Source organism: Rhinolophus ferrumequinum, chromosome 14 (assembly GCF_004115265.2).
Source record: "Rhinolophus ferrumequinum isolate MPI-CBG mRhiFer1 chromosome 14, mRhiFer1_v1.p, whole genome shotgun sequence".
NCBI lineage: Eukaryota > Metazoa > Chordata > Mammalia > Chiroptera > Rhinolophidae > Rhinolophus > Rhinolophus ferrumequinum.
Window position 1 is genome coordinate 60,417,069 of NC_046297.1, and position 16,881 is coordinate 60,433,949.

Genomic DNA, 16,881 nt, shown 5'->3' on the forward strand with positions numbered 1-16,881 from the left:
CATGGCATTAAAACTATGACCTGTGTGTTTCTCAGGGCTCCCAGCCCTGGGCTCACCTTTGAGTCACTACGCCAAAGGCTTTGTCCCCAACCCAGTGGGGTGGGGGTTCCAGCCCCGGATCATCTCCAGCCCCTAACTATTTCTGGGAGTCCTCAGGGAACACTGTGGGTATTTACTCTAAGGAGCCACCATGAAACCACCACCTGCACGCATCAGAGTTGGGTTTCCTGTCCTGGCCCCTGGGAGGCCACACAGCAGCCACACCGTGCTCTGCCAGAGTGCCCAAGGCCCCACAGTGTCCTCCCGCTGCAATGAGGAGAACCCTCCCCCCACATTACATTCCACCAGGGCACCCTCACAGTGCTGCTTCATGCAGAGATTTTTGTTGAGACAGCTCTACCAGGTTTTCCTTGTCCCCTCCTCTTGGACTCAGACATGGATCATTGGGATCTGGGCCAAAGGGTGCTCTGATGACGACCAGGCACCGGCCTCAGTCAGAACTGCATTGCCTTCTGCTGTCTAAGATGATGTCCTTCAGTCAGGGTCTGTCCCTTCCCCAAAGATACGTTTCTTCCCTCAAAACCCCTTCGGCCTTAGAATTCAAAAACTTGTGGGCAGGCCTGTCCTGCCAGAATTCCAGATGTGCCCTGACATGGCTGAATCCTAAAGCAAACATAATATAGGCCGAGGAGGCACACACACCACCATGCCACTTTCCTTGCCCAGAACAGACATCAGTAATCAATCACAGCACAGTTTCTGTCCAGGGAAGCCATTAGGATTCCTGTCAACACACCTCCCAGAGGTACCACAGACCACATCTGTCTGTGCTCTGAAGGCTCTCTGAATCCCCTTGTTGGAAATGACCCCACCTTTCTTTTACCTTTCATAACTCTCGGCCTCTGTCTTGTCTGAGCTCATCCAAGTGGTACTAACAAAACTAATGGCTACCATCTCCTGAGAGCTTACCTTGATTCAGGCACTATTCAAAGTACCTCTCATTAGACACATTTAATCCTCCCAATCATATGAAGTAAGTGCCATTATTATCCCCATTTCACAGATGAGGAACCTGAGACACAGGAACTACCGGTTCGCAAGTCAGAAACTGTATCCTACCCGCCTTTGTCATTTCAGTGGTTCAGCCAACATTTTTATTAGGCAGCCATGTGTGCCAGGTGCTGCAATAGACCCTGGGGACAGAAGTAGAACCTAGCATATTGCTTAGCGTAGCCCTTAAGAAATCATGTATTTGGATCACAGTTTTCATAGAGAGAGAAGAGGATGGGAGCTAAATTCAGGAATGGGGGAGCTGAATTGGAGACTGAGGGAGAAGGCTCATTCAAGGAGTTTAAAATGAATGGGAGAGGAAAGAATAGAGCTGGAGTCTGACTAATGTCTTTTATTCCCTGACAGCCCTCGGTGTTCTTGTAGAAGAAGCTAGTTCCTCCCTCTCTAACACCCCCAAGCTCAGCTGATGGCATCAGAATTTGTGAAAGAGCCAAAGCCACCTGGGGTGTAGGTGGGGCTAGTGGGAGAGGACCCTCTCTGTCACATCCCCCTCCGTCTCAGTGTTCTGACAGAGGCGGCTATCCCAGCCCCGAGCAGGGTGTCAACTACCGCAGGTAACTCTTACAGTCCTCGGGATAGGGCCATCACCACCAGGTACATTTCTGTGACTTTTGGTAAACCCATGTAGTTGAATAACCACCACCAAAATCAAGATACAGAACAATTCTATTGCTCCAAAAATTCTTTTGTGCCCCCGTCATCAACCCCCACCCCCAGCCCCTGGTAACCACTGGCTTTTCTCTCTAATTTTGCCTTTTCCAGACATAGGATAAATGGAATTATATGGTATGTTGTAACTTCACTTTTTCACTTATCATTATATGAGGATGTTCCCATGTCATTATACTTTCTTCCAAAGTATTATTTTTTAATGACTGCCGGGCACTCTCCATCTCACGTGCTCTCCACTTTGCTACAGCAGCGGCAGCCTCTCAGAGAATAGAAATGAGAGATAGAAGGTCACGTTGGAAAGAACAGGGCAGAAGGGATCAAGGTTAATGCTTGTCACCCTTACGAGGAGGTGCTGGCTTTTCTGCCTGCAGGCCAACGTGGCCAACCTCCACGTAGGCACACCGGACAATGCCAAACCACAACAAACGACACCGATGTTTGTCTCCAGCTCGGTGCCTTTAGAGCCCTTGCTTAGACACGGCACCTGCTGGATTCTTGGGCTCAGATCCAGAGTTTTCTCCTGGAAATGGAGATAAGAATGTCCACTCCACGGCAATTGAGAGGAGGAAAGGAGACACTGTGTGTGACCACACGCACACGGACCCGCTCTTACGCTGGTTTTCCATTCCTTCCTCCACTCTCTAACCTTCCCCAAAAGTCTGGATCCACCTCCCTTTAAAAAGCAAAGATGAGTGGATGGTAAGGAAAAATATTGAAGACAAGTTTTCCCCTAGTTAAAGCTGTCTCCCAACCATCATCAGAAGGATTGAAAGAGAATTGAAGAAAGGGAGCACCTCGGAAAGAATAACACAACTGTCAACATCATGATCCATTGGGAACAAATCCACAAGGGTCTCCAGAATCTGCTCCCTGGCTGCAGGACACGTCCCCTCCGTGTGGGATAGGAGCGGGAGCTGGTGACACTTGTAGCTCTCGGTACCAAAACGGCCAAGGTCTTTTCTGCCTTCATTTTGAGTGGTGATGTTTTAGTGTTTCTTCCCCACCCCAACCCCGTATTTTCTTCTCCCTCTGCCTGCGTCCCGCTTGAACTTCTCCCAGCAAAGCAGAGTTAGGATCCTAGTGTGTTGCTATGGAAAGAATGGCGACATCACTTGCGAGTTTATGAAAGAAAAAAAGAAAGAAAAGAATAAAATAGGACAAGCAGAATTTTTTTTTTAAGTGTTACGAAACTGGAAGAAAAACTGTTCCACCACTAAATATATCCACTTACCAAATCAGCAGATGTTACGGCTTACACGGCGTCAGTCTCTCAGTCCTGCAGAAAACTCTTTGCAGAGCATCTAGGTTGGTGTCTGGAATATTCCATGTTGGCCACATGGATGACATGACAGCCGTTCAAGGGGAACCTTTGAATAACTGAACTCCATTTTGTTCGTTTCTTTTAAAGGCCTTCCTCCTGTTCCCGCTCCCCCCGCCATTTCCTGTGTCAAGTCACCCCAACTTTGACCCCCGTGAGTTCCTTCCAAAAGCCAAGCCTCATAGCCTGGACTTGAACCCCAGCTCTGCCATGGACTAGCTCTAGTTCTTGAGCATGTTAGCCAGCACCTCTGAGCTTCAGTTTTCATATTTGTAAAACACCTACTTTCAAGGTTTTGTGAAGTTTAGCAATAATACGTGAAGCACCTGGCCCAGTGGCCAGCACAGATCTATTAACAGTAGTGTCCTATGATAGAAACTGATTCTCTTGCCTTCTAGTCACGTGCTCTATCTGCCCCGGGGGGTGGCCATGGGCTGCGGAGGGGCAGTTGAGCTTGTGTCTGTCATCCTGCCGACAGAGCCAGCCAGGTGGCTCCATCAGGTATGGACCCCACCTCAAGCCTTCCTCAGCATCCTTCATCCATTAAGATTCCCTGTCAGTCTTGAAGTCACATTCTTGGTTGATATCTTGGGTCTGTTCTGGCTCACCATTGCTGCCTAAAAAAATGACCCCAAAACTTAGGAATGTCAAACAGAAATGGATTATACCTCACAATTCTGTGAGTGAGAAGTTCAGGCAGAGTGTAGCAGTTAGGGCTCACCTACTCCGTGATGGCTGGGGAACTCCGTTGAGTGACTTAACATGATGGATGGAACTAGAGCAGCTGAGGGCTGGCTGAGAATCTCTCTCTCTCCATGTGGGTAGCTTGGGTTTCTTCAGAGCGTAGCAGCCTCGGGGCGGTCAGACTTCTTACATGGCAGCCCAGAGCTCCAAGGGGAAGGAAGCAGAATCTGCATGTCCTCCTGAAGGCCTTGGCCCAGAACTGTCTGTAATAGTGTCACTTTCACCGCATTCTACGGGCCAAAGTAGTCCTAAGGCAGCCCGGTTTTTAGGGGGGTAAGGATGGGGACATGTACCCCACCTATCAGTGGGAAAAGTATCAAAGAATGTGTGGCCATCTTTAATCTGCCACAACATCACCACATCTACCTGCCGGCTTGCCCCAGAAGGGAAGTTTGAGAAGCTGAAGGTGGAACCTAAGAGCAGAACCCAAAGGCAGGGCTGACATCACTGATCACAGATGAAGGTGGAGTTTGGATAGCACACCTTCCAGGGTAGAAGGCTGCTTGAAGATTTTTATGCAGACCAGAATTCTGGAATGGCCCCGAATTGTGAAAGCTCCATGCTACGTTCTCTGACAGGTTCCTATCGTAACACAGCCATGCCTCAATTTCTCTAGAGCGTAAGTGCCATGTGTTCACACATCAGGTTTGCTTAAAGTGAGGCACTTCCATTTCCAAGTCACTGTGCTCTTTCCTGATGAAAGGTGAGTCCAGATTTTCAAAACTGGCAGAATCAGCCAGGCTGGTTCTCCAGGCCACAAGCGCCTGGAAAGAAGATATCCCTGCTTTGGGTGGTGTATTCTTTTCCTGGCGCTGCCCTAACAAAGCACCAACTGGGTAGCTTACACAAGAGAAATTCACTGTGTCTCAATTCTAGAGGCCAAAAGTCTGAACGAAGATCGGCAGGGCCATGCTGCCTCTGTAGGAATCCCGGGGAGGATCTGTTCCATACCTGTCTCCAGCTTCTGGTAGCCTGAGGCATTCCTTGGCTTTTGAAGATGGCCGTCTTCTCCCTGTGTCTCTTCACGCCATCTTCCTTCGTGCAAGTCTGTCTCTGCTTCCAAATTTCCCCATTTTATAAGGACACCAGTCCTATTGGATTAGGGCCCATCCTAATAACCTTATTTTAAGTAGATTACCTCTGTAAAGACCCTATTTCCAGATACACTCACATTCTGAGGTACTAGAGGTTAGGACTTCACCATATCTTTTTTTGGGGGAACACAATTCAACCCATAACAGGTGGTGAGCAGAGATGGACTTGGGCTAAAACCCTGACCTCATGCCATCTCACTTCCTCTCTCTCTCTCTCTCTCTCTCTCTCTCTCTCTCTCTCTCTCTCTCTCTCTCTCTCTCTCTCTCTCGCCATAACCCAGGCCTCCAAAATATAAACTCCAGAGGGCAGTATTCCCAGTGCCCTAAATAGTGCTGTCATATATTAGGCCATCAGTACGTATTTTGCTGAATGAATGAATGAACAAACCAGTCAACCAATGAACCAACAGCCAGTGGCCTTGACAGAGAGAGCAGACGACCCAACCTGCCCCACACCCTGTGGGTTGAACCTAAGTGGCTGGGGAGGTAAGGGCCTCTGAGTTGTTATCGCCGTGAGTGCTTCTGCTGCTAACAATACAGGAGTATTGACAGACCTCTGATCCTCCTTTGAAGTTGAGTCAGCAATATCCTGCTATTCAGAAAAATACAGGTGAGACTATATAACTTCCTCTACTGTCAGCTGTTGCGAGAGGACACTAATTTGTCGTCCCTCTTGAAGTCCAATAATTGCCAGATGAGGTTCTCAGTGGGCCTGTGTTGTGCAAATTGCATTAGACACCAAGGAAAGGTGCAGGATAGAGGATACAGTAACGGGGTGTGACTGCTGTGCAGTACATGTCGATTGAACAGGCCCCTGTGCTCCGAGATGTGAAAGACCCAGCGATGCAGAGGTCGAGGTCCTCGCCCGGAATGAGCCCCTAAGCCACGGCGGGCGAGACACCTGGACAAGTAACTCTAATAGAACCCTGTGGACACTTCACGTTGTGTGCTTTGAGAGTAGGGGCGGGAGCAAACACTCTGGCAGAGGGACTGGGACAGATTCTGTGGGAGAAGGAGTTGGAGCTAGATTTGAAAGACAGGCTCAGCTGGCCTTCGATAGGAAGGTTTGGGAGGGAGAGCCATTCCAGGCAGAGAGACCTGCACGGACGAGGCCTGGTGGTGGGTGTGGGAAGGGCAGGTTCCAAAACAATCAGTGCAGGTGAGGGGGGGGGTCAGAAACCCAGGCAGTATCGGCAGGGCTTTGACGACGCCCCGGAGGAATTTGGACAATATTTGAGGAGCAGTGGGAAGCCAGTGCAGGGTTTAGAGGAGGGAGTGGTGTGCCATCATCTGTTTTTGAGGTGGCTCACAGGGCAGCAGTTTGGACAATGCCCTGGAAAAATCCGATGGCTGAGTATAGGGGATCAGTGGGAAGGCCCTTGTGACAGTGCAGGTGACACAGGAGGAAGGCCTGACCTGCGGCAGAAGACACAGTAGAATGGCTAGTACTTTCTTTTTTTCTTTTTCCTTTGTCTTTTGTTTCCTTTTTCAATGATAGTTGATATTCAATAGTTTTGTATATTAGTTTCAGGCCAGTACTTTCTGACAACTGCTCAAGTGGGATGACAGCCGAGATTTACGACCCCACCTAGCAGGAGAACAGAGTGGGAATAACCCCCACCCCCCCATCTTAGAGCAGCCTCCACAGAAGCAACACCCACGCTCCCCAACTCAGGTCTCCTGGGAAGTGGTTCGCCTGAGACCAGGGCTTCTCAAACTCAGCTGCCCATTGGAATCATCTAGGGGGCTTTAAAAAATACAGATGCCTGAACCCCACCCCCAGGCAGTTTGGCTTAATTGGTATGGTGTATGGCCTGAGCGCTGGGGTGTTTAAGAGCTCCCCTGCTTATGCCAGTGAGGAGCCAAGGGTGACAGCCCCTGCCCCTGCCTCTGCCCCTGCCCTGGAGAAATGCATTCCCTTATAAAGTTAGGCTGTCCAGCTATTGTCAGTGTGTCATTAGCTATTAATTTGTGTGCTTTTTTTTAATTAAAGGCCATGTCTGGCACTCGAAGGTAAGCGCCATGAAAACGTGAATTGTATTCATTTCTTGTGGCTGCTATAAATGAACTTTCCAAAGGTCATTCCACCATTCTGTCAAGCCAGCTGCTTCAGGATCATGGGGAACATGGAAGACCAGAGAATCCCATGAGCTATTGGCTACATGTCATTTGCAGTTGTTCCCTTCCAGGTGGCATATCGTGCAGACCCATCTGTAAACCAGGCCTAAGTGTGTTCTCATTCAGCGGGTTGTTGGGAACTCCCATGAGGCCATAGGTGTCAGCAGGACTACACTCCCTTTGGAAGCTCTAGGGGAGAATCTGTTCCCCTCCCTTCCAGCAGCCAGAGCTGCGTTCCCTGCATTCTCTGGCTCGTGGCCTTTTCCTCCATCTTCAAAGCCAGCATCTTCTCTGTGTGACTCTGCTTCCCTCGGCTTATGTCACAAGGCCTTCCGTTCTCTCACATCTCCCTCTACTTCCCTCTTATAAAGACACTTATGATGGCGTTTAGGGCCCACCCAGACAATCCAGGATGATCTCCCCATCTCACGATCCTTAGCTTAATCGCATCTGCAAAATCTTTTTTGCCATATTAGGTCACGCTCATAGGTTCCAGGGCTTAGGACCTGGATATCTCTGGGTGGGCCATTATTCAGCCTACCACCAGTCATAGGGGACGATGAGGTTTTCATTCATTTTTGTAGCCTCACAACCTAGTCCAGCTCCTGGGACATAGTGACATAGTGAATGAACAGATGAACAGTAGAAACTCAAAGCCTTGACTGATCAAAGTCGCATTGTGTCAGGAGTCAGACCCAGAGAGATCCAGAAGGAAAGCTGGAGGCAAGCCACAGAAGTGTCAGGCATAGAAGGATTTAACTTGGTACCTTCTAAAACACATGTCAATTCATGCCAGTCACCCGCACTTACGTCCCCCTCCCCTTTCAGTGGTTTCCCATCATCCTCACGATAAAGTCCACTGAGGCCTCTGCTTGCCTCTCCCAGCTCTCGCCTTGCCTTTCTCGCTGAGCACCCCATGCTGCCCCTAAGATTGCACTTAGCACGCCTGCATTATCATTGCTTCTGTAATTTGCTTTCTCCTCTACTAGAATTAAACTCCAAGAGGACAGCTCTAAGCCTAGCTTGCGCCCCCCCCGCCCCCCCATCTCCAGCCCCCAGGACAAAACCTGATGCTTAGTCGGTGCTCAAATATCTATTAAGTAAATAAAGGAACTTCAGACTAATGGCTTGTTAAGAGCCAGACAGTCTTGCTTTTAAGACTACTGGCTTATCAGGGTGAAATGGTCTGTTTCATTCATTCCCCAATGCCTAGACTAGAGGTCTGCCTGGCGAGTCGTCAGAAAATATTTGGCAGGGGTGGGGTGCAAAGAACCTGCTGGACGCAGAAGGTTCAGGGAGAAGAGGGTGTGAGTTTTGGTAAGAGCCTTGGAATTGTGTCTTGGGAAACCCTGAAAGCTCCTCAGACAGTTGGAATGGGGTTCAGTGGAGAATAGGGAGCCGTGCCTGGGCATCAACGAAACAAGGGCTGGAGTAAACTCAGAGCTTGGATGAGTCTGCCTGGCCGCAAACACAAAGCAAATTGGAATGGGGGAAATGGTGGAAGAAAGGAAAGTCATTCCATTTCGGTAATCCAGACGAGGTATGATGATGGCTTGGACTAATGTGGAACCATCTAGAACACTACAAGAAATGACAGAGCTTGTATTCCGATTGAGGAGAAGAAAAACACTCATGAGCTAAGGTATCACTCCCTGGGAGCACATATGAAGAAGGGCACGGCGGGGGCAGTATCCAAACAGACTTGTGTTTGCCATCCCAGACGACAGAAAGCTGGGTACCCCCATAGGTGTGGGAGAAGAAATGAGGAAGCCAGGTGATCATTTGGGCTTGGGACAAGTTGGGTTTGCAATAAAGATAGGACATCCTATTATTTTTATTACTGTTGTCATTACTATTACTGTTTTTATTTTCTTATTGCACCAGTGCTGGTGGGAGCCGGGCCTCCAGCTTCTGCCTAGAAGCGGGGAGGAGCCCGCCTAACATGTGGCGTGGAGTGATAGAAAGATCACAGGCTGCAAACCTAGCTCAGCTTGCCCTCTGTAATAGTGTCCTGTGGCTGCCGTAACAAACGACCATAAACTTAGTGGCTCAAAACATCACAAGTTCTCTTACAGTTCTGGAAAGTCAGAAGTCAAAAAATAAGATTCACCACGATAAAGACAAGACATTGGCAAGGCTGGTTTCTCCTGGAGGTTCCAAGACAATCTCTCCATCTCAAGATCTTTACCTTAATCACCTCATCAAAGTCCGTTTTGCCATATAAGGTCCCATTCACAGGTTCCAGGGATGAGGACCTAGAAACCTTTGGGGACCATTGTTCAGTCTGCTTTATACCCTGTGTCCTGTGCAGAGATGAGAAGTGTAGCCCCCAGATGCGATCTAAACCTGTGTGATTTTTTTGTCTAGGATTGAACGGGCTTGGATGAATGGCTTTGTGGAGGACATTGTACCAGAGAGTACAAGTAAACCTTCATCCTTTATCCCAGGCTTTGAGGTGAAGGGAAGTGTCTTCGAGGTAGAGATAAAAGAGGTTCAAGAGACAGCTGTATGTTTGGTGATGCAAAGGATGGGTAGGAGCACTGGAGGGAGGGCTGGCAGACCGAAGAGGGAGAGATCTGACAGAATCGGTGATTGCTGGAAAGCCCTGTCTCGCCCTGATCTGTGTCTGGGGAATAGAGAAATCTCACTACTCTCCTGGCTCCGGGAAGATGGAGTGTGTGTGAACCACCCAAAGAATGAAATGAAAAGGTTACATAGGGAATTGTCAATATGATAAATCCCTACTGTCTCACAGCCTTTCTAAACGTTTTGATAGCAGAATTTGATGGATGGTAAATCAGAGTCGGCCCATCTTAAACATTTGATAGTGCCTTATTTATTTATGTACATGACATGGGAAACCAGAATTCATTCCTTTTTCTTTCTGTCGCAGCAAGAATTTTTTTTTTTCCCCTGCTTTCAGAAACACATCACTCTTCTCCCAGCCCTGGTTTTCCATGTTTGTGGGTGTGTGGGTGTGTGTGCCTGTATGTGGTGGTGGATGTTATGATTCTTTCTACCCAGAAAAAAAGGATGCTTTGCCTTGGAGAAGATGATAATTAACTGCTAAATATTAACTGCAAAAATAATGAAGCTACTTTGCTTCAAACTATGTCTAAATCTTGTTGCTTTTTTAAAAATTATTTCTCAGAGAAAGAGAGGGATTAAAGATGTTCCAGTACGATCGATTTGTGATTGGAAACCCAGGCAGACACACGCAACAACAGTTTCCCGTCTTTTACAACACTAACTCCTCCTTTATAATGCGTCATAGTGGAGCTGCTCTGGTGTCAGCATCAGCATTGCTGCCATTTATTGAGAGTTTGCAGCTACCTCGTGTTTTGATGAGGTCTTTACAAGCATTACGCCGTTTGTGGCATCCTGACAATCCTGGGATGTAGGCATTAGCTCCAGATTTATAGGTAAAGAAACCACATCGAGGACAGGTGAAGTATCTTGCCAGCGTCATCCAACTGGTAGCTGTTGGAGAGAGCCTCAATTCCCACCCAGGTCTGTTCTAATGCCAAAGCTAGCGGACTTCCCCACTCTGCTTAATTGGCTTCTCAGGGACCAATTCAGCTTAAAACACATTGATCTCACCATGACATTGGGAACAGACAGCCACCCAGCAGAACCCATCACCCCAACACAACCACTTCTAAGAGAAACTTCACCCACCTGCCCCAGGCAGTCGGCCATTAAAGTCTTATAATGATGACAAAGGACTAGATTTTGATTCCTCTCACCATACCTGCACTCTGTCCCTTCCCAGATATCGTAGTTGGCCTTACCCAATAAACAGGCTCAAGGCACCTCGAAGAGCCTTCTCACTTCAATGCCCTGTGGACCTTCTTGATTCTGGTTTTTCTCTTTTAGCTTCTGTCATTAAAGGCAGAATATGGTATTTGGGGGCAAAGTGTTTATAAGCTATCAGGACAGTGCTTCGTTTTGGCTACTTCAACAAACAATGTGCTGTAGTTTTATTTTTGAATCCGCTTTCTCCAAACTATTCCTTGGGATTCAAATTTCTTCAATATTTGATCTAGATGCACAGACGACTCCCCTCCTCCTTTTTGGAGCTGTTCGGAGCTCTCACCTCATCTCATGTTTATCTATTCCTGAACTGTCCAAAGTAGAGAAAAGAAGAACTTTTTTTCCGCGATACGATCATTGAAGAGTTTTGTTTTCATGTTGATAATTAACAGGAAAACAGTTATACTTTTCCGTGAAGCTTTTTGAGACCTTTCAAAAAAGAAGTATCTTTGAGGAGAATAGAATTTGTCAATAATAACTGAATAATTTGAAAATTACTTTGCCGTGAACGTGGAATGTCACAAGTAGTCATTGAGTCTCCTCTGTTTTCATTGGTACTCATTATTGTGTCAAGGTTGCTCTTTCTTGATGTATCAATCCTCTCCTCAGAGGCTTTCCCTGATTATCTCATGGAAAGTAGCTCTTCAGTCTCCATCACATCACTTTTAGAACTCTTTACAGAGCACTTACCCCTATCTGTAAGTTCTTTGTTTTCTATTTATTTTCTGCCTCCTGCTCCTAGACCATTAGCGCCTGGAGAGTAGGAATGTTATGTCTTATTTCCTGAGTATCTAACGCAGTGTCGGCATATAGCCAGCACTCAAGAATGAATGAATGAACGATCGAAGGAATGTATGTCTGATAATGTGTTCTCTTTTGAAAGGTCCATGTTTCTGTTTCTAAAAAAAAATAGGTCTTCTGCTGTATGTCCCTTTTAACATACCAGGGATGTTTGGGGCTGGAAATAGAGCATCAAGATGGAAACGGGTTGGCAAGAAGCGCTTCGCACAGCCAGCTCACAATACTTCTAGGGAGGTTTTAAAGGATGATGTGGTCAGATTCGTGTTTAGAAACATGATGTTCAATCATGGCATCAGTTGTGAGGTATGTCGTGGCAAGAAATCTGTTTCTAAAAATAAACTACTGGAGTTTATAAATGACTCACTTTTCTTGATTAGCAAGGACTCCAGGTTATCCCTATAAAAATGTCACTCCCAGTAACGTCCTAAGATTCTTTCTTAAGGAAGAGGGAATGGTGTGGAATAATAGCCAACACAACAAGAATGAGAGAATGTTGCAAATGGGCGTGTCACCTAACACATCTGTCATGGCAGGAAACGGCTGAGAGTTGCAGTTGTAGAAAGAAATGGTGGCAGTGAAGAGGTTGGCCTGAAACTCTGTCAGGATATTTTCAATTAATAGGTGACAGAAAAATCCCATCAAACTGGCTTAAGCAAACTGACATAATGTCGGAGTCCGGGAAGATGTTGGGTTGGGGCGTAGCAGTATCTAGTGGGGTGTTATCAGGACTCATTCTCTGCACCTCTTAGCTTGGCTTTCCTCTCAGCTCTCAAGCGTGTTCCCCCTCACGTGGCAATATGGCCACTGGCGCTTCTGGACTTACGTCCAATCCCTTCACCAACACCACCAGAAAAGGAGAACATTTTTCTCCCAATGGTTTCAACAAAGGCTCCAGCATGGAGCCCGCACTGGTTCTGACTGCTCCACTGGGTCACCAGCCCGTTCTTTACTCACATAATTCTTTTCTCAGTGGTCAGGCCCGAGTCACATGCCTACTGCTGCAGGATCCACATGGGCCAAGAGTGGGTAGGGGTCTTTCTCTAGAAAGAACTGGCTTGCCATTGCCAAAGGAGGAAGGAAAGAATGCTGGACAGGCGATGCCTACCACAAACAGGTGAAGCCCAGAGGCCAGACCACGATGTAGGGAGTTACTGCAGCTGCCGAGCGAAGCCAGGAGGAAGTCTCGGCCTAAAGCAGAGGAATGAAGAATGAGGAAATGTGATGGAGGAAAAATTGGGAGGACCTGGTGCATAATAAACTATGAGGTGAGGGGACAGTGGAGGAGCAGGAGTCAGCTAGGTTTCCAGGTTTCCAGCCTGACTGACTGAGTAGATTGTGGTGCTTTTTTTTTTTTTTTTTTTTGGAATAAAGAAACATTACAGAAAGATCAGGTTTGGGAGGCAGGTGATGAGCTTGGTTCTACATGTGCTAAATGGGAGCTGCCCACGCGACTCCCAGTGGTGAGCATAGAAGCACAGAGTATTTATACAGTTGGAAGAGACTCTAAGGCCGGACATTCCAGCCTCTGCCACATTTTCCCTTCCCATACACCTTCCAGGTGTTGGTAACTGAGTTGAGTCTGTTATCCAACCTGTTGGATCATCCGTTTTTTTTTACTTATATGTTCTTTTCCTTGGTTTTCATAAATCATCTTGGCCTTGTTTTTGTTTTGTTCTTTGTTTTTTCTTTTTAATCAGGTTTCAGTGGAGAATGGCCACTCCAGCCTTTGTCCACTTACGAGTCCATGTAGCCCGTCCTCGCTGTCATCCAGCAGTCAGAATGGAAGCTCTGGGGCTCTGCAGAGAGGAGCTGGGACTAGAAAGGCTGTTTTGGTCGATATCTAGCTACAGGGATGAGTTTAGAGCCTTGGAGTGGATGGGATCTCCAAGGAGCATGGAGAGAAGAGGGATGAGAAAGAGCCAAGGGCATGGAGATGCACCTATGAACGCAGAAAGTGGACGAGGAAGCGAAGGGGCTGCCAGGAGAATCAGGAGCCTGGCCCAGGGATGCCGGGGGTGGGGGGGGTGGTGGGGAGGGCTTGACGAAGACAGTTCACCCCCCAGAAGCGGTAATATAGGCTCTATTTGGCAGTTTACAACAAAAGCATCAACAGAGCAGGAGGACAGAATGTGCTGAGTGTGAGGGACGGACAGTGCTGTAACAGAAGGAATGAACAGCAGGAATCTCAAACTTCCTTCGAGATGTTTGATGGTTATGTTATCTGAACAACAGGTACCCTGTGTTGCAAGCTCAGAGCTCATCATGAATGGAGCCCAGAGCCAAACATTGTGCTCAAATAGCTCATTTGTACCATTATCGTCCCCCTATTGCAATGGAGAAGCTGAGGCTTCAGGAGATTGATGTAACTTGTCCAAATTCACACACTGATGAGTGGCAGAACCAGACCTAGGTGGTAAGCCTCTTTCACTCGGGAGCCTGAGTTCTTCATTGCCGCCAGAGGAAGCAAGAGTTGGGGTAGTAATGTGTCGACGATGGAGGAATAGAGCGGCTTTGGGAAATTCGGTGTTGCTTTCTGTATTTGTTTTGCTTCGTTTACTTTTTTAGAGAGATGGCAACCTGCAGTGTTTGTGACCGAAAAGGGAGGGGATCTGGTGGAAGGAGATAGAGTTGAGAGAGCTGATGAGTGCTGAGCTGGAGTCAGGTGGAGGGGTTGGCCTTATAAAGAGGAGTCCAGCTACTTCCTCCAAGGTGGAGAACAAAGAGATGAGTATAGAGATGGGGAAGAAGGTGACCTTTGTCTTGTGACTTTCATCAGGTGACCTTGATATTCTCAGCAAGATACAAGGCAAAATCTCCTACTAAAACAGAGAGGCAAAGTTGGGGAAATTAAAAATATTGGCACAGTTGCCATAGAAATTTCTTTGGGCATGAACAAAGGATGAGAAAACAGATCTTGGAGCAGGCTGACTCAGGTGAGATAAGCTGGTGTGAACATGCTGCACCTTATACACGGGTTGGCAGCTGGAGGGGGTCGGGGGGGGAAAGGGCGAGATGATCTGAAGGTAGACGGAGGAGGAGGAGGGGGCAGAACAGTCCCTCGTCACTAATACCAGCTCACTAAATAAAATCACTCTTTAAGGGAACCACAACTGCCAGTGTTAAAGGTTCATTCAATCCAGTCCTACAGGTGGAGATTCACCCCATTTTACAGCTGCAGGAACTGAGGCTGGCCATGGTGAATGGATGTGCTGCGTTTGGTGTTCTCTGGGTTGTGGTATGTTTGGGACCTGTGAAGTGGGCATCCTGGCTATGGCCAGAGAAGGATGCCTCAGTAAGTGGTAGAGCCAGGATCCAAATTGGGGAGGACGAACGCCAGGCTGTGCCCTCTTCCACCAACCAGGTGGGCACGTATGATAAGTACTGAGGGAAACAAGGCCCCTGGAGGCCCAGTCCTCACCTACTGAAGGGTGAAAAGTACCTGAGCTTTCGAAATCATTGTGTCTGAGTAAATGACTAAATTCTGGGTTCCAGGTTCACAGGGGCCCAGGACGGGTCTGCCTTCTCAGGCGTAGCTGACATTCTCTGCCCTAAGTACTAACTGAACAGTGTCTCAGGTCACCACTACTACCCCACTGCTAGCAGAACACCAGCCTCCTCTCAGAGCCCTGTGTCACCTACAGGCATGGTGCCACTAATGTGGTGGGTCAGATGGAGCAGCCGCAAACTTCCTGTCATCCACTGAATTTCTTCGGCTAGAAGAGACCATGCAGGCTTTCTTCTACCTAATCAGAGAGCGCCTCGAGAGTAGCAAGTTGCAAAAAACATTATAATTCAATTAAAATCTTTCTCCTTTGAACACTCCCAGAGGGGGAAAGCCACTTGGAATTTATAAGAAATCTAATTTATCGAGTCAGTGTCAGGAAATGGAATTGCTAACGATTAACAACCAAGCAGTGGGTGTGGAGGCAGGATTATCTGGGCTCCATCCTGCTCAGCAGCCCATTTAACCTCTCTGAGCCTCAGTTTCCTCATCTGTGAAATGGAGATGATAGCTAGATCATCTGTGAAATGGAGATCACATACACACACACACACACCTGTTGGTATTGTGGGACTATTAAGATTCTACATGTAAACAGTACCTTGTTACTACATTTTTCTGCCCACGCTTAACTAGATCTGCAAACCCCTCTTTTCTTTAAAAAAAATAATATATATATATCATCTGAGCAACTGAGCAATAAAAGCTAAGCACAGACACCGGTAACAGGAAGTAACCTCTTAAACCTCACCTTCCCCAGCCTCCAACTCTGCTGCTCTGGACCCTGTTGTTTTTAAAGAGGTCTGACACTAGGTTATTGAGCGCCCAGCGCTCTTTGTTCTATTCTCTCCCTCCATTTCTGCATCATCCTCTGAATTGTCACTTCCCTTGGAGCACGCTGTCCAGCTCCAGTCCGGCATGGAATGCAGAGAGCAGCATCTCCTGTCTTTGTGGCACTGAGTTGGCCTCAGCCCGTCCATGTCTGAATTAGGAGCAACCAAGAGAGGTCTTCTTGCCAAGGCCTCCACTCCTGTCTGCATATCAGTCACATGGCTGCTTGGTAGAAATCCTGATTCCTGGGCCTGCTCTTGGATGTTTGGTTTTAATAAGTCTGGACTCAGCCTCAGGAATGGGTATTTTGACAAAGCACCCAGGCTGGTTTGGGAGGCACACTGTAGGCGCACCCCCAAATTCAAGTGTAGATTTAAAGTGGGCTGAGGAGAAATCAGTAAAACTTGGGAATTAATTCATGGTCACCAGTGACCTTTCAAAAGTAATTCCCATTTAACAGATGAGAAAAATGGAGGCAAGGATGGAGATACATGAGGAGAAAGCTACACAGCCAGAAGCTTAGAGCAAAACCGAGGACCCCTGCATCCAATTCCTTTCCCTACCCCACCCCGCAATCTCTTCACCACCACCACAAACCCACACATTAGAATTCCTTCTTCTGGGGGGAGAAGGTGAAATGTTGTGACTTTAAAACATAAAGGAACAATCACACACACACACACACACGCGCACGCACACACACACACATCTACCCTTGAACTGAAGCAGAATCTGTTAACAGCTCTGTCAGAAGACCCTGCAAAGCTAAAAGCATCCTTTTTGGCTTTGATATCTTGACAAGATACTTCCTTTAAAAGCTCCAAAAAAAAAAAAAAAAAAAAAAAAAAGCTCCGAGACAGCCTTGTTATTTCCTCTGACAGACCCAGTGAAAGGCTCTGAAATGAGAAGTGGTGTCT

At 47.4% G+C, this 16,881-nt stretch overlaps 1 protein-coding gene and 1 long non-coding RNA gene across 2 annotated transcripts in view; one reads left to right on the forward strand and one right to left on the reverse strand.

Moving 5' to 3' along the window:
- ZHX2 (zinc fingers and homeoboxes 2) overlaps nucleotides 1-16,881 on the forward strand; it is a 142,771-nt gene that overhangs the window by 104,020 nt on the left and 21,870 nt on the right. The window lies entirely within an intron of this gene.
- LOC117033894 (uncharacterized) overlaps nucleotides 1-16,881 on the reverse strand; it is a 28,727-nt gene that overhangs the window by 10,728 nt on the left and 1,118 nt on the right. The window lies entirely within an intron of this gene.